The sequence below is a fragment of the Macrotis lagotis genome, chromosome 1 (assembly GCF_037893015.1).
Source record: "Macrotis lagotis isolate mMagLag1 chromosome 1, bilby.v1.9.chrom.fasta, whole genome shotgun sequence".
NCBI lineage: Eukaryota > Metazoa > Chordata > Mammalia > Peramelemorphia > Peramelidae > Macrotis > Macrotis lagotis.
Genome location: NC_133658.1, coordinates 339697647 through 339716528, shown reverse-complemented (window position 1 = coordinate 339716528; position 18882 = coordinate 339697647).

The window sequence follows — 18882 nt, the reverse complement described above, 5'->3', positions numbered from 1 at the left end:
GAAGGGTTCATAAGTTTCACTAAATTGTCAGAAAGGTTCAAGACAAAAAGCATGTTACTAGCCTCTGAATTAGAGTATGTTGACTCTTATAACCTAGATTTTGAAGATGATTCCAACTCCATGTTCTAATGATTCAATAAACATTTATTGAGCATCTATTCAATAACTTAGTTTCAATTCATAGTAATTATTAAGTGTTTACTTTATGTAATATACTGTACCAAATGTTGAGGATCAAAGGAAACAGAAAGGCAGAAAGGATAATAGGAAAAAGCATTTATTATCATTTCCCAGGCACTGGTCTAAAAGTTGGGAATACAAATAAAAGCAAAAAGAAAGACAATCCTTGACCTCAAGGACTTTACATTCTAATAGGAAAAAGTAATACACACAGGTTGCTAAAAAGCAAGGAGGTGGATAGGAAGATGAAGCATAATGACAGTATCAACATAATGACATGAAAGTGAAATCCAGAAGGTCATTTGAACATCTGGAAAGGAATGATGGCTGACCAGCTTGGTTAAAACCCTTCCCAAAATAGAGACCCTCACTAGACTTCAACAATGGGAAAAGGGGAAATGAGAAAACTTGGCAAAGGAATGCTCCAAATTTAGAAGACAGTAGGACCTCCTCTCAGAGAGTTTTCAAAGCCCTTTAGTATACAAAGGATAAAAAAGAACATTAAAGCACCATCTCTCTTCTCATAGAATTTAATTTTTAAAGGAAAAATCAAGGCATACCCCCCCAAACACAAACAACTTCCCTTAAGTGCCTTTCTGGTAGGCTGAAGTTGTATGGGAAGTTGATAAAGGAGGTGAGATTTGATCTGGGAATTGGTGAGGTATCAACAAGCACAAAAGGGGAGATATGACTTTCAGGTAGATAGGGAAGCCTCAAGCCTAGAGTTCTTAACCATTTTTGTGTTATGATGCCTTTAGCAGTTTGATGAAGTCTATGGATCCTTTCTCAGAATAATGTTTTTGAATGTACAAAATAAAATATATAAGCTTATGGAGAAGACCAATTATGTTAAATAGTTTATATACATACATACACACACACACACACACACACACACACACACAAATATACAGTTAAGAAAAATATTTCTCAGTCTCCATGTTCAGAAATTCTGCCCTAAACTATGTTTGGTCCAAAGCCCTCAAAGGATAATATTGTTAATGTACCACAATATAAAGTTCTTAACTCTACAGAGTCACTTAGCATCCTAGGGATAGTTGACAGATCTTGGAAACCATTGGTTAATTATAAAATGGATATAATATTTAACTAAACTGGAAAAAAGCTTGAGGGAGCTTAATTCCTTTAAGTGATTATATATATATATATATATATATATATATATATATATATATATATATATATATATACACATATATTTGAGGAATGTGGCCCTGGACTAGAATCTCTCCCTTCAAATAGTGAACTTACTCAGATTCAATTCAAAAAGATGATTTGAAACCCTGAGAACAAATTATTTTTATATTCTATGACATCTTTAACTTACTTTCCATTTCCTAGGAAATGTGATGAATAAAAGTCCTTATGAAGCCAGGTTGCATTTAAATATGAAATTGGTTCAACTTAAGAGATTAAATATGGAGCTCTGAATGAGAGCCAACGACCCAAAGCTGTAGATGTCCAAAGAAAGTGGTGACTAGGAAGTATCTTTCCCCAGGAAAGCAGGGACATGGGCTTTTTACCTAATTAGAAAATCTAAGAATTGCTGTTTGACATTTTTTTTGGTCATCTATAACAATATGTCATCTATATCACTTGGCATACATACTCTTATACTTCCATTTTATTCTAGTTTATTTCTGTTGTCTCAGGGTGAACCATGGCAGTGGGATTTGAAGTTAGAGTCTAATGAATTAAAGTCCCCTATTTTTATCGCCAGGAAATCTGACTCATAGCAAAAAAAATTGTTGTAAATATGTTTTAAAATTGCATCTTGTTTTATTTAAAGATGGTTTATGTTTTGATTATGTGAAAGTGAATTTGGTCTCTTTGCAAAAGTGTCAGTATTTACCTATTATTGTCCTCATTCTTAAGAATTCAGAATTAACCACTGACCAAGGACAATATCTTTTCAGTAACTACTCCCATTCCTGCAATGCTCACCCTCCTCATTTCTTCCTCTTGATTTCCCCTGTTTTGTTCAAAATTCAGTTCAAAACTCATGTTCTAAATGAGACATTTCCTATTCTCTTCATTTTGTCACCTCTTCACTCTTCTGCCTTCCCTCAGAGGTTTCCTTCCATATAATCTCTACATGATATATATGTATATAAAATGTATAAATGTTAAATATGTGTGTATTTATAGAAATATACAATGAAATAGTATAGATATATATAGAGAGAGATAGAGACAGAGTCACAGAGAGAGAGAGAGAGACAGAGACAGAGACAGAGAAACAGAGAGAGACAGAGACAGACTCAAAGAGACACAGAGAGTTGGTTGTATGTTGTCTTCTCCATTAGACTATAAATTCCTGAGAACGGGGACTGTTTTTGCTTTTTTGCATCCTAATCTATTTGAATTCAAGAGTTCCAGAAGAGCCATATTTTAACAGTTTCTGGTTTGATTTGGTTTGTTGATAGGTTGATTGATATGAAAATGAAAAAAGAAGTACCATCTCAATCTCAATTCACATTTTCAGTAAGACTAGTCTTCAAGATGATGAAGAAAATCTGTGGAGGAACTCTTGAAATGAGACTCAAGGCACCAGGTAAGGTTTTAGGATCTGAGTAGAACTGACATTGTAGCTCATCATGAACCTGAGATGTTCAACTTCTTTCTCTTGTGTCATTGGACAAAATGTCCCAACTTATTTTGGCTGTCACTAACCCATCATGGAGTAAGGAAAGTGGATTCAATGACTGATCTTGGCAAGTTGAAGCCTGTCATTATTTTTGTCAATCCTTGTGACTTTCTCACTAATCTTAGATGCATTTTGATCCCCTTCATCAACTTTATGTCACATTAATCTCTCTATCCTCAGTCCAAAGTTTCAAGAATCTCCACAGCAAAAGAAAAAGTCAGTTACGGAGTAAACTTATAGATCTTATTTAGAAAACACAATATCCCTTCCTTTTACTTGTAGAGAAAATGACTTGCCCAAAGGAATACAGTATGTTTGTAACCATATCAGGACTAGAACTCAGAACATTTTGACTTCCATTTCAATGTACTTTCTGAGACACCACAGAGCTTTAATATCTACTCTTGTATGCATAAGACAATGTATTAGAGTGAAGGGTAGTTTCCATTGACTTCTTCAATGACTATTGTCTGAGCACAGATCAGAATTAGAGCAGAGCAGGATGGTAGTTTCTTTCCTTATAGCATCATAAAGAGTAATAATCAAATGGGGTAGTCCTTATCTTGCCTTGTCACCTTAGTAAAATGCTTTCCCTATTTAAATTTATATTCTGTTAATTAATCATAATAACTACCTTGCAAAGTTAATAAGACTTTTATAAAGCTCAAATAAGATAGATATGTCTGAAAGTGATTTGCTAACTTCTATGTAAACAAGAAATAAAATGCTGAACTTGGAATCAGAAGGACCTGAGTTCAGATCGCACTGCAGGATGCCGAACAAGGTTTTTGCCTTCCATCAGTCTCATTTTTTTACTTTTAAAAAGGGACAGTAACAATACTTACCTCCTTGGATTGTTGTGAAGATCAAATATGATAATATAGAGAGAGTGATGTCTTATGAAAAGTTTGACTACATCTATATATTTATATATATATATATATGGTTATGTGTAATGTTTTCTAAAGTCTTTAATGTTAATATTTATCTTTTTAAAAAATCACATATAACAAGAGAAGGGCATTTGACATTTTCTTTTGGTCATTGAGAAGTAGATTGATATTTCAAAGTGATCTAGTCTAGTTCTTTGCCTTGTATCATCTCTGACATATACTTTCTGCTTGAAGACTGAGAGTCTTGTATTTTCTAATTTTAGAAGGATATTTCTTCTATAAAACTGAATTGTGTCTTCTCATACATTTCCCCTCCTGATCCTTTTATGGGCCAACACAGAACAAGGTTGCTGCTTCTTGACTGTACCAGCCTTCTCATGACTGACTTCCATATTCTTTTCTCTATACTAAGCATCCTCAACTCCTTCAAAGATTATTCTCATGACATACTTTCAAATTTCCTCTTCTCCACAAGTCAAGCCCTCCAAACTTGCTCCAATTTGTCAATACTTTTACCAAAATATGGTATCCAGAAGTCAAAAATATTTCAGAAGTGGTCAGACTGACCAGGATAGAGTATAGTGGGACAATTAGATCCCTCATTCTAGACACTAAACTTCTATTAATATATATCTAAGATTGCCCTGTTTTGCAACCACATCACCCTGTTGATTCATATTGAGCTTGCAATTAGAGCAAGGTATAATTATTTCTATTTCCCTGATGAAATAACTAAGACCCAGAGACTTCTTCAACATCATACAAGTGATAAATGCAGGATGAGAAAGGAAAATCCACCTTTTGAATCCAAATACAGCTACTTCTGTGAACCAGAGATGACTCACATTGATCCCACCTTTTTTCCCTTAAATCTCAAGCTCAAATACATTCATCTTGGCTCTTTCTGCAAATAAATGTCTGGACTCACACTTCTAGGTCCTTGTGAAGGTATGCTATGATCTGCAACAATGATCCTACTTCAAGCAACTGAGGCCAGGAATGGCAATAGAAGAAAGCTAACCCAGAGAGCTGTTCCTCTCTGCATATTGCTGTCTATAGACACATCTATATGTCCTGGAAGTTTAAAAGCCTTCAGTGTGAGGATAAGTGAAATCACCCTGAGCTTCCCTCCAAGCCAGCTCAGGGATCTGAAAATTCTCAGATCTCATTGAAGCTGGAAACAGACATTTCATTCACGCTTAAAGTGAATGGGAGATTCAGATGAGAACCTTGGATTCTCTTCCTTCCATCTATCTCTGAAGCATCTTGCTATGTCTCTCTCAGTCTTTCATCACTCTCCTGGACTTAAGGAAGGGTATATGAGTGTGGAATGATAGAGGCAGATACATTTGCAGCCTTCAAGGAAGCCTCCAGTGATGTTATAAGAATAAAAGGCTGTCCGTGTTTCCAGTGGGAAGACAATTCTTCCTGATGCATCAGAACATAAATATAAAATCAAAATAAATCCTGTCACCTTCAATATGTCTGGGGATAGAAAGAAAAGGAAAAAAGTCAAGAGAAATTTGGTAATTTTCAACATTAGCCACTGAATTTCCAGACCACACTACCCCTTCTGTTTCTGATGCCTTCATTGTTGATAACCACAAGGTGGCATTGCAGATTAAAGTGAAATACTGTGTTCCTACTCTCATATTAGCAGGTATTATTATTATTATTTTTTGCAATCCTGGATTGCAAGACTGGAAAGGACCTTAAAGATGTCCAACTTCCTCATTTCACAGATAAGGAAAATGAGGCCCCGTTGAGGGAACACAACTTGACCAAGGTTGTAGTAAATCAGTGGCAGACTCAAGTCAAGGTCTCTTGACCAGTACATACAGGAAGATGTGCTCTCTAATATACTATTATACACTAAAGGGAAATAATTATATTTTACTGTGCAAATTATGGCAGGTTTATTCAAGGCGGTGTTTTGAATTAGTGTGAAGGAATCCTATGTTTGTTATAAGTATTTGCATACTTCCATGGATACCTGGAAGGAACTCATCAATGAGACTCCTAGGGACTGAGATTGCAGCCCATGCTTGCTTGCTTTTCCCATAAAGTGTTTGCTCATGTCCTAGCACAGATCTTTCTGCCCCACTTACTGGAAGCATGATTCTTGTTACCTTGATTTTGTATGACTATCAAGGAAGTATCTGAGCTGTCCATTGATTATCTATTTAGGATCCTCTAAATATTTTAAATAGATTTACAAATAAATATGCAAAAATGAATGAATAATCATCTAAGGAGATCTGTAACTTCTGGGCTGAAAGTGAACTTTCTTTTTAATTCCTCTAAATCTGTGTTTGTTTCTAATATTATATGTTGTTTCTGATAACAAGGGAGACATCGTATGAATCATTACTAATCAAGTCAATTAACAATCTTTCTTTCAGAAATGCAAGAATTAGGTCCCATGGTCAGTTTTAGAGATAGAAGGATCATTAAAGGTCATCTAGAACAAATCATTCATTTTTTCCAGGCAAAACAACCAAATTCAGCCGCTATCCCCTGTATTAGATAGTGCTAGAGTTTGAAAGGGAGGAAAAAGTACACATCTGCCCCCAAAAAAGTTCATAATACATTTGTTGACACATTGAGATGACAGAAGGGAATTGCAGAACTCCAAGCTGGAAGGGACTTTCCAATCATTTCATTTCTCTCCTTTCCTCCCTTGAGATGAAGTTAACCAATTCTTAGAGATTACTGACTATTAGAAGATGGTGAACCACTGATTTCCTTCTCTGACAGTCTTATTTATGCTGTTTTTGCCCTAAGAAAACACTACCATTCCACTCTAGCCTGAAAACTTGTATGATATGAACAGGACCAAGATGAGAAAATGGGGATGAGAATGGCATTTTTTGTTTCCAAGGATCATATTAAATTCTGCATGTATCACAAAGACATAATCTTTAATGGCAATTTTCATTGAGGATTCATAAGGTAGAAATAGGATTAGATTTGGAGTCAGTGGAACTAAGTTTGAATTCCAGTCCTGCCACTTTCTACATATGTGATCTGGGAGAAATTACTTAATCCCTGTCTGCCTCAGTTTCTTCATCTGGAAAAGGAAGGATCTGGACTAAATGACTTCTGGGAATCCCTTCCATCTTTAAACTTATAATACTGTGGACTTAATTCTGCGAATTTTGCATCAATGTTTTCATAACTGCAATTAGCTGGCACAGTGCACCAACCCGGAGTCAAGAAGACTAGTTCAAAAGTGACTTCAGACACTTCCTAGTTGGGTAAGTCAATTAATCTGAGTTGCCTCAGTTTCCTCATCGTTAAAAGAGCTGGAGAAGGAAATGGCAACTACTTCAGAAATTTTGCCAAGAACATCCCAAATGGGGTCACAAAGGGTCAAACACAACTGAACCAACTGAACAACAACATTCCATTACCATTTCTTTATCCTAGGGAAATTCCATACTCTTAGACCCTTCAGAATATCATTTATATGCTTTCTTAATGTAGTCTAATCATATATTGCAAGTCTAAACAAGGAACATGGCCAAACTAATTTAGAAGACACTGTACTAATACACTGATCCTCCTCTATGGCCCCAAAAGAAGCATACCCGTGACTATTCAGAAAAAAAAAAAATATTCTTTTGAAAGTGCTGATGGTAGGACCTAAGGGATTCAGAACTTCTGTGCCGCTGTTTCCAGATTTTATTTTGGGAAGTGAAGGGACAGAGAAAAATAGAAGTGAATTAGTTCTAAAGGGATGCTTTATTTTTTATTCATTGATCTGTTCATTTGTCCATTCATTCATTAAGCATTCATTTGATTGACTTTATTTCAAAAAGTAGAAATCTAGGAGATCTCTTCCTGATAAAAGGCAAGTGAGTAAATTGCTCTTTTCTACATGGAATCATGATATGAATTCTCTTTCCTGAACACTTTAATCAAAACTCCCATATCTATATTACTTCGAGATTTACTAAACCTCAGGTAGGCAGTATTAGTGTGAGGAAATTAGAGAAATGACTTGCCCAGGGTTGTGGACATTTTTTATGGAAATGAAGTTATTAATTTCCATAGTTTGGACTCAAACTTTGGTCTCTTATGATTCCTAGTTCTGCTCCCTAAGAGCCCCTGCTGGGTTTTTTTTTTTTCCTGCACCTTGATACCTCTGTCATCCTTGCATTTCTGGATGTTTTCTTTGCAGGGTTAATGTTTCATGAACATAAGTGTTTACATTGGATGCAAATAAAAGTTACCCACATGAATATTAAATGAAAATCAATTCCCAGCAGTAAAGCTGATTACAACCTTCCCTTTGTTTTAGTTTTCCACCCTGGGCTTTGGGTTCAGTGCTCTTTTACATAGTGGAAGGCTATGTTCCATAAATCTTCCAATTCTGTGTTAGATACCACAGCTCAAAGAAAGAAGATTGGCTATTTGTGGACAATTATTTGGATGGAGACACGAAAGTATTTTCCTTCTCCAAGCAAGAGGCTTATTTCCCTCACTTGGGACTGATTATATATGTGACTTTATTAAATTATTAGAAATGGCAGCATCTAAGTCAGCATGGAGGAGGGAATGCTGTCATCCTCTGTGTTCTCAATGGCTGAGCAAGTCACCATGTCTTCAGAGATTCAAAAGTGCTTTGGAAAAATTATCTGAGTAAATCAGGTATCACATCTACTTTTCTTTTGTGTGAATATAAATACACATTCATATTTATTTTCATGTTTATATATGTGTATCTGTGTATACACATACACACCTATAGGTAAAACATGGATTAACCCAAATCTTAAATTATCTAAGAATCTCCCACATACTTTTAGGAGAAAGAAGTTAAAAATGATAAAGTAAGTTCACATCAGAGATTTAATTTTTAAAAACAAAACAATATACATGCAATATATACAATCCTAAAGTAACTTCTGGAATCAGCACAGTTCTTTAATGGTATTTATCCTATGGTCCAGTCAAACTAGATAACTTGCCATTCTCTAAATAACCCCCCTACCCCTGCCTCCGGCAGTTTCTTGACTAAAAGTGCATTCTGGTCTCAACTCCCTGAACAATTTTTTTGTACCAATTCTGCCTTTCCAATTCTTTACCCCTTCAAAATCTGGTCACAATGCTATCACCTCCCCACGATACTCCCCCACACCTGTCTCCATTCAGAGTCTCTCTTTCCTCTCTGATATTTCAGAGAATAGTTTCTATGCTTCTCATCATATCTGAATATCTTGTGCTGTATATATTTGTATTCCTGATTTTATCTCTCTTTGCAAACTATAATATCTCTAGCCTAGAGGCTATGCCTTATTCTTCTTAGTACCTCTTCAGTGCTTAACATAGAGTATTGTATACAATAGATACTCAAAATTATTTGTTGAATAAATGAATGAAAAGCAATCAGAGAAGATTGGGGTTTAAGAGAGAGATAATGATAACAAAAACTAATTTTCTCATTATTTAAATGAGCAAGCTGAGGTCCAGAGACAACGAATATCTTGTTGGATATACTATAACAAAATTACATAGTCAAGTCAGGACTAGAATCCAAGTCTTTTAATGGCCAAGTTGCATAATATAGTAGAAATAATTGCTAAAAAAGAAGTCAAAAGACCTGGGTTTTAATCTTCACTGGAATTGGGAATCATGCTCAGATTTTTCACTCTAAATCCAGTGTTCTTCCACTAAACCCTCCTTCAAAGGGGTAGTTAGGTAGCAGAGTGAATAAACAACTGGACCTAGTTTCAGGAAGTTCTGAATTTAAATTTAGTTTTAGATATTTTTGTTGTTGTTATTGTTGTTCTTGTTTTTCTTTGTTCTTCACACTCAAAGAAGACCATGAAACCAGGGAGGTGATACCATGACATACAATTGATATCCAATTCATATATTTGTTAGCTATGTGACCTAGACAAGTGACTTAATCTCTGCCTACCTCAATTTCCTCTTATGTGCAATGGAGTAATAATAATACCTACTCCCCAAGGTTGTTGTGAAGATAAAATGAGATCATAAGGTGCTTTGTAAATGTTGAAGTATTATAAAAATGCTAATTAACATTATTAGTACTACTACTACTATATCACTCCTCTAAGATATTTAATGAACGTTCAAACTTAATTTCTCCAAATGATCTTCTCCTAAGTAAAATTCTAGCATATATGCAAACTACATCTAACCTTTGGCTAGGGATCATAGAATTCTAGACTTTTTTAGATGGAAAGAACTTTATAGGTTTTAGAATCCAAATCCTACTTAAATAGGAAAATGTCCCATAAAATCTTCAATAAGTGAAAATCTTTAGTGAGTGACTCACTCCTTTTCAAGGAAATCTATTTCATTTGGGTAATTTGAACTCTTAGGATCTCTCTCTCTCTCTCTCTCTCTCTCTCTCTCTCTCTGTATGTGTGTGTGTGTGTGTGTGTGTTTCTTTATGTCTCCTTTTCCCTTTCTCAGTCCCTTGCTTTCTATTTCCCTCCTTTCCTACATAGACCAAAATCTGGTTTTCTGTGACTTTCAACCATTAATCCTAGTTTGCTCTCTGGAACTCTCGAGGCAAAGTCTAATCTTCTTTCTAAGACTTAATAACAGTTGAAACTATAAAGGACCTTGGAACATTGCATGTTAGAGATGTAATGGAACTTAGAATTTGGAATTCCAGAACTTGAATAATGCCAGCAGAGAATGCCAGAGTCAGAAGAAACCTTAAAATAATGAACTAGATTGGCTGGACATTCGAGATCTTATAACCTAATATTCCATTTTACAAATAATGAATCTGAGATCCATAAAATGTTACTTTTCAGGGGGTCACACATTAAGTGATGAATTCGAAACTAGCATCCAGGTCTCTAGTTTATTGAATTAGGGTTCTTCTCACAATACCTCACTGATGACTATGAAGATGAAGATGATTCCTGGATGATCATTACATTGTGTTTGAATTGGAAGAGCCCTTACCTTAAAGACCAGATAAGAGATTTTTGTAATACAGGGCACAAACCCACTGAAAGCCTTCCCTTTTTTTTAGTTATTGCCCATTCCTGAAAAGTAACACAGAAAATGTGAGAACGTTCTTAATTGAAAAAGAAAGAAGCCTATGACTCTAGGGATGTACCATGAAATAAGTAGGAAGCCTATGAGCTGCAATTTATTTTGTCAGCTCAAGTTACCATCACACTGACACATGAAAATTACAGATGTCAGACTCTCAATTTGTGACTCTGACATCCCACATCAAAAAGGTACTGCTCATTTTTATCTGGTGCTGTAGGAAAGGAGTATTAAGCATTAAGGTACTGACAAGATGATGGCTCTTAAAGATCTCATTCTACCTTAAAATCATTTCACTTTTGTTCTTGGGATGAAAACTAACTGCCCAGTATTATCAGAGAAACTGGACTAAGAGGGCATAACACTTTGGAAGCTACTTCACTGTGGCTGCTAGAACAGGAGAGAAATAGCAATTTGCCATCCAACAGGGATAAAGTCAGCAACTGTACTTAAGCCTTTGATTCTCTATTTCTCCCATCAGCTTTATATAAAATACAAAACACTTCATAATGTCTTCCTCCTCTGCTTCACTGTGGAGTGACCTTAGTATGGAAGTGACCCTGGATTTTCAATGACTATGCTCCTGTAGTTTTTTCTGGTCTTATGAAAACTACAAAAGCTTTCTATATAGGCAGGTGTAGACTCTGCTTTTTGTTATCTAAGAACCAACCTAGATAAATTCTAAGAGGCTTAGAATAATAATGTTGGATATCATGGGCAGAATTTTTCTTATCATGGCAGATTATGAAAAAAAGTCAACTAAGGCTTGTAGGAGAAGAGCATTCATCCAATATTCAAAGAGCACTGTATACTTTATACAAGGAAGTGTGCTAGAAATTGGAACTATGAAGATGACAACGATGAGACCCAACCTTAAAGGAACTTACATTATTCTGGGGGCCAGAGAATATGTGCAAATATAGGTCAATATAAACCATATATAAAGGAAATGCATAGTAATTTTTGGGAGGCAAGACATAACTGCTGACATCAGGAAAGACTATACATGAGGCAGCTTGAGTTGAATTGATGAAAATTAGACATTCTAAGGGTCAAAGGAATGAGTGCAAAGGCAATATGGGGTGAGAAATGGAATATTTTGTGTGGGATAGCACCCAAGACTAGTTTGGCTAGAAATTGTATGGGAAAGGGAAGGAGAAGGGTGGGAAGAGTTGATGTAAGAGAAAGAGTTGCAAGAAATCTACCTGGAAAATTAGTTTGGTCTTAAATTATAATTTGAATCTTTAGGAAGAGTGCCCATAGTCATGAATCAGTATTTGCTATTCATTAGCATTATTATTTTCATTTATATTCTATTCTATTATTATTATTATTTTATGCCTAGTTCCTATCACTTTTCTTGACATCTGGTAAGTGCATAATAATTGGTTACTGAATAATTACTTTAATGTATGAAATAATGAATCCTTGAAATATTGAAGAATAGACAAAAACAGTCTACAGAGTACAGACTTGGAGTCAGGAAATTCTGAGTTCAAATACCACTTCAGACATTTATTTTATTTGACCTCAGATGGGTCTCTTTCACTCTATGTAGCTCAGAATTTTTTCCATGGCATCTACTTATAATACCAATGTTTAAGTTCCCTTAGCTAGTTATTCAATGACTTAAAAATATAGTATCTACAAAAGAAATGTAGCAAATTGGGAAACAATCTTTACAACTAATGTTTCTGACAAAGCACTCATTTCTAGAATATACAGAGAACTGAGTCATATTTTAAAAAAACAAGCCATTTCCCATTTTACAAATGGTGAAAGGATATGCAAAGGCCATTTATGGATGAGGAGATCAAAACAATCCATAGTCGTATGAAAAATTGCTCTAAATCATTACTTATTAAAGAAATGCAAATTAAAGCTTCCCTGAGGTTCCACCTCACACCTCTCAGACTGGCCAATATGACCAGAAAGGATAATGATCATTGTTGGAAGGGTTGTGGGAAATCTGGGACACTATTACATTGTTAGTGGAGCTGTGAACTCATCCAACCTTTCTGGAGAGAAATTTGGAACTACACCCAAAAGGCCACAAAAATGTGCATACCCTTTGATCCAGCAATACCACTACTGGGTCTATACCCTGAAGAGATGAAAAAGGGTAAAAACATCACTTGTACAAAAATATTCATAGCAGCCCTGTTTGTGGTGGCAAAGAATTGGAAATCAAGAAAATGTCCTTCAACTGGGGAATGGCTTATCAATCTGTGGTATATGTATGTCATGGAACACTATTGTTCTATTAGAAACCAGGAGGGATGGGAATTCAGGGAAGCCTGGAGAGATTTTCATGAACTGATGCTGAGTGAGATGAGCAGAACCAGAAAAACACGGTACATCCTAACAGCAACATGGGGGCGATGATTAACCTTGATGGACTCACTCATTCCATCAGTTCAACAAGCAGAGACAATTTGGGGCTGTCTGCAATGGAGAATACCATCTGTATCCAGAGAAAGAATTATAGAGTTTGAACAAAGACCAAGAACTATTAACTTTAATTTTAAAAAAATGATATCTTATTGTCTGATCTTGCTATCTCTTATACTTTATGTTTCTTCCTTAAGGGTATGATTTCTCTCTTATCACATTCAATTTTGATCAATGTATACCATGGAAACAATGTAAAGACTGACAAACTGCCTTCTGTGGGGGGGAAGGGGGGAGGGAAGTAAGATTAGGGGAAAAATTGTAAAACTCAAAATAAATAAAAACTGTTTTAGGTTTTTGCAAGGCAAATGGGGTTAAGCGGCTTGCCCAAGGCCACACAGCTAGGTAATTATTAAGTGTCTGAGGCCACATTTGAACTCAGGTCCTCCTGACTCCAGGGCCGGTGCTCTATCCACTGTGCCATCTAGCTGCTCCCAAAAGTCTTTAAAAAAATAATATAGCATCTATGAATCATTCATTCTAGTCAAATTGGTCAATTTACCATTTCCGCAAATATTGTGCTTTATAAATTCCATATTTGAATGTGCTGTCTCTCTTGTTTAGCATCTTTCCTCTTCTATCATTCTACTTTTTTATCATCTTTCCTCTTCTCAGATTGCTTCAACCTGATATCCAACATCATGTCACTTCACTGAAGTCTTTCTACCTCAGTTGGAAATGATCTTAACTTTGGTAGTACTAGATATCATAGAGTCATAGATTTAGAGTTAGTAACCCAAAAAAGGACTTCTTGTCTGATGAAAGTCTGGCTAGCTTTGATTTGAATCAAAGAATCTTAGGGGCAGTGGATAGAGCACCGGTCCTGGAGTCAGGAGGACCTGAGGTCAAATGTGGCCTCAGACACTTAATAATTACCTAGCTGTGTGGCCTTGGGCAAGCCACTTTACCCCATTGCCTTGCAAAAACCTAAAAAAAAGAATCTTAGAAATGAACGGGACAACCTCATCCAGAATCCATCTTTGCTTTTTCCAATAAAAATTTGCCCATGAAAAGTAGTATAAAAATTAGCCTAAAAGGAATAACCAGAAAAGAAGTGGATAGGTGGTACAGTAAGAATTATGAAGAAGGATGAAGAAGAGGTCTAGTGTGTCCTGATGGAATGCTATCCTACCCAGGAAATATTCAACAACCAGATTGCAGCCTTCCCTGAACACAACTTTTTATATTCTATGGAATATTTAAAGAAAGAAATGGGGAAGAAATGTGGAAGATCAATTGGGTATAGATTATAAGTTGCTCCATTGACAATTGTATCCATACAAGTGAGATGTCTGAGATAATAAATCCACCACTAATAATGTTGGAGTTAATCTTGTACCTATATTGCCCTATATTGTTACATTCAGAAAAGCTCAGGTTTCCAAAACTATAAGGGAGTAAGTCATTTTTGGTGTCCAAGGTTAAGGAAGGGTCTCCAAATGTTACCTATGTATCAGGTTAATCCTGAAAGTTGGTATATGAGAAATATCACCATTTTTACTTTTCCCAAAGCTCTTTCTATTTTTGTTCTTGTCTTTATGAAAGAAGAGAGAGAGAGAGAGAGAGAGAGAGAGAGAGAGAGAGAGAGAGAGAGAATAAGATCAAGACAGACAGAGATGATCAGAAGTCAGACACCAAGACAGAAAAGCGACACACAGAGGAAAGAGTGACAGAAAAAAAGCAGACAGAGAAAAACTGAGAGAAAGTCTGAGGAAGGGAGAATAAAAGACTGAGATTGAGAGGCAGTAAAACGAAACTAAGGGAAAGAGAGACTGAGAATGAGATACAGAGAACTATTGATGTGAAAGGGTGCTACCTGTGTAGACTAGTGTGAGGCTAATCAGTTTGAAGACTGATGTTCTAATCATAGCCGTTTTTGGAAATGATTAGAGTTCATTAAGCTTATGTAAAGAGTACTAATAAAGTCTCCTGCGAGCTTGTGTCTGCTACATCACTGCATGGAAATTTCAGAATGGCTTCAGGCTTCCGTTAGCAAAAATGTTTCCCTTCTAATCATCACAAACTCCAGAGAGCAGCAATCTTCTTGTAGCATGACCAAGAATTTCAGAACATTCTAGTTGCAGATAGGGATGGGGAAGGACCCAGAGGTTTGGAGACTAATGCAGAAGGCTCTGAGGGACAGCATGGCTTAGCTACTTTCCTCATATTTAGTATCTTCTGCTTCCAAGACTGCATGAACTATCCCCTGTGCCTGGAATAGACACTTTGTGTTTTGGACTCAGTAATTTTTAAGGCTCAGAGCAAGCACCACTTTCTTCCAGAAGTCTTTCCTGGTACTTCTCTCACTTTCTATCCCTTTTAAGAACATTTTTTATTGCAGGGTGGCTAGGTGGCACGGTGGATAGAGCACTGGCCCTGGAGTCAAGAGTACCTGAGTTCGAATCCGGCCTCAGACTTAATAATTACCTAGCTGTGTGGCATTGTGCAAGCCACTTAACTCCATTTGCCTTGCAAAAACTAAAAAAAAAAAAAATGTATTGATTGGTGGACATGTGGCATTGCCCTAATAAACTGTCAGTTTTAGGCAAAAATTTTTGTATTGGCATACTCTGGGGCCTAATACAGTATTTGGAACATGGAAAATAGTTAATAAAACATTTTAATCATTTGATAAGTGATGTGATAGAAAAGATTCTGGATTTGAAAATGAGGTGACCTGAGTTCAAAAATCCTGTTTCTGCTGTTTTTGCTCCCTATGTATTTATTTGACCAATCCTTGTAACTTCAAGGACTTTCAGTTTTATTTGTATAATGGGATGAAGAGATAAAATAGATGATCTTTAAATGTGATCTCTCCCAGTTTTTATTTAATCATGTATCACATTTCTTTGGAGTTCTAAAGTTTTTAAAAGTATTTTGTCCTTTACAGCTCCATGAAGTTCAAAGTATAGAAATGATTATTCCAACTGTATATCAGAGGAAACTGGGAATCAGAGAGGGTAAATGATTTGGCCATTGTAAACAGGTCTCTGGACTCAGAATCCAGTAGTCTTTCTACTTACACAGGCTAATTCTCAGGGTGGAAATGCTTCATCCTGACATAAATCCTATGAAGCCATTAGCACTAATTAATTTATTTGTTCACATCATTTTATCCTTAATATTGCCATATAGCAGAGCCTTGAGAGCAGAGGGTTCAGGGCAGGTTTAATGACAACAAAAGAGGAAAAGAAGAAAGGAGAGGAGGACTTAAGAGTACAGTACTAGATATTCTTAGGTATGATGACAGAGTTGGAGGTAAAGAGGCTCCCGAATGACCTGAGTTTGGGGCACTGTATGTTCATGGATAGATAATCATCAAAAGAACTGAAGTGAATTAGAAAAAAAGAATTTGAAGAGAGATTTTCTCAAAGTTCATAATTTTATTTTATTCTTTTTTCTCTTTATTTTTTAGTTTCATTTCTTCATTCAACAAATAAGCAATGTGGTCTAAGGAGAGTTAACATAATATGTAAGAACCAGAAGAACTTGATTCTAAAATTCAGAAGCATTTTCCTGATCCTTCTATTCTCAACTCAACCAATTACTTACTAAGTGACCTTCAGCAATTCATCTCCCCTCTCTAGGCCCCAGATTCTTCATCTATGAGATCAGAGATTGGATCAGATATCTCTAAGGTCCATCCAGCTATTTAGGATAGTCCAAAAAAGCCAGTTTCTCCTCCCCACTCCAAGAGTCTAAAAAACAACTCTCAATAACATAAAAAATTTTAGTATTTGGCATTTTAAGGAATATAATAATAGGAAGTTAAGTCTGTGATCCTTAGCGTACAACTTACAAGGGTCATATGAATTCACATAAGGTTACTTGTAAAATGCTTGCCCTTAGGTGACTAATATTATAACATAGAGGTGTAAAGTATTATCCTTCTGCTGGCAAGTGACAACATCCATCTTTGTTCTATCCAAAGGATCATTCCTTCTAGTTGAATGTTAAATTGCTGTGTGTGTTTTTTAAACAAAATAATACTACTAATAAATATCATCTCCCCAATGGAGAGGACTCTGGCCTTTCCAGACTAAGTCAGTTGACCTCTGGCAAATCCTACTAAGTTGTAAAATCATTGACTGTTTTCATCAGAGCATGAGTCTAGCTGAGCACAAAGAAGTTCATTACAGAGATGTATTCTTGTGAAAAAAGGTTGAACACCATCAAGATAGCAATTTAAAGTGTTTCCTTAACAAATTTGCAGTAGCAAAAACAACAAAAAAAATTCCTGCTGATAGCATAATTAAAATACATAGATTCATATACGCACAGGGAAGGAGGATGAAGTTTTCAGCAGTAACATTTCATGAAGCATATCTACTTAAAGAGGAGGTTAATTCAATTGATAGGCATCATGCTGTGAAATAAAGAGAGCTGAGTCAGAAAGACCTGAGTTCAGGTCCTGCCTTTAATTAATACTGATGAAGTGAGTCTAAATTTGTTACTTAACTTCTCCTTGCCCTAATAACTCTTATGAAAAAAATTACACAGCAGATATGACTGACATAAGTCAAGAGAAGTTCCTAATAGGTAGTTTGAAATGCTAAATAGAAATTAGAGATCAGAGAAAAGAAAAGATGGAAAGAAGAAAGAAAGAAAGAAAGAAAGAAAGAAAGAAAGAAAGAAAGAAAGAAAGAAAGAAAGAAAGGAAGGAAGGAAGGAAGGAAGGAAGGAAGGAAGGAAGGAAGGAAGGAAGGAAGGAAGGAAGGAAGAAAGAAAGGAAGGAAGAAAGAAAAAGAAGGAAAGACAAAAGCAAGGACAAAAGCATGAGGGAGAGAAGGAAAGAAACAAACAAAGAAATAAAATTGTAATAACTTCCCAAAACATAATTTTAAAATGCTTTTTTAGCTTTATTTCCTTTGATCTTCCAACAAAGTATAAGTAGGAAGAAGAGATATTTATTTTCCCTTTATATTCTTCTTTTAACTTTTGCAGATGAAGAAATTAAGATTCATAAAACCAAGTTCTCATAGACAGAGATCAAGTTTGTGTCCTAGTAATAATATTTTATTTTCTTAATACCACAAAAACCATAATGAACTTGGGAGATCTAAAAATAATTTTAATAATATAATAATAATAATAATAATAACAAAACATTTTTCTTTTCTTTCATAGAAAAGTTTTTTTCCCTCCAAAACTTGTCATCCCTTTGATTCCAACACTTTCAACACTTAATCCAAAAAAAAAAGGAGATGAATTCCAGTGCTACCTTCTGGTTTGTCTATCTTTATACCATACATCATCTTGAGCTCCTACTTTGTTTTTGAAACACCAAATAAGGAACATTGGATCTCTTCTTGAGAAGGGCTCATCTTTCAAAAGGCAAAAGTTTAAAGTAGGCATCATTACAAAACTGGTAAAAATGACTATGCAGATGATACAATGGAAAAACATGCACATGCACAGGCATACACTCATATACATGCCCACAGGACTTTCTGAAGAAGTAGTTATTTTGTAAAAAAAAAAAAAAAAAAAAAAAAAAAAAAAAAAAAGAATCCCTGAAGACATAACTCATAACTTTGCTATATTTAACTTCCACTTGCTATTTAAAGTTTTTCAAGCCTAAATCTGGAAACTCAGTTCAGGTCCTTGAAACAAGGTCACAAAAAGTCAGGCATCAGACATCCCACA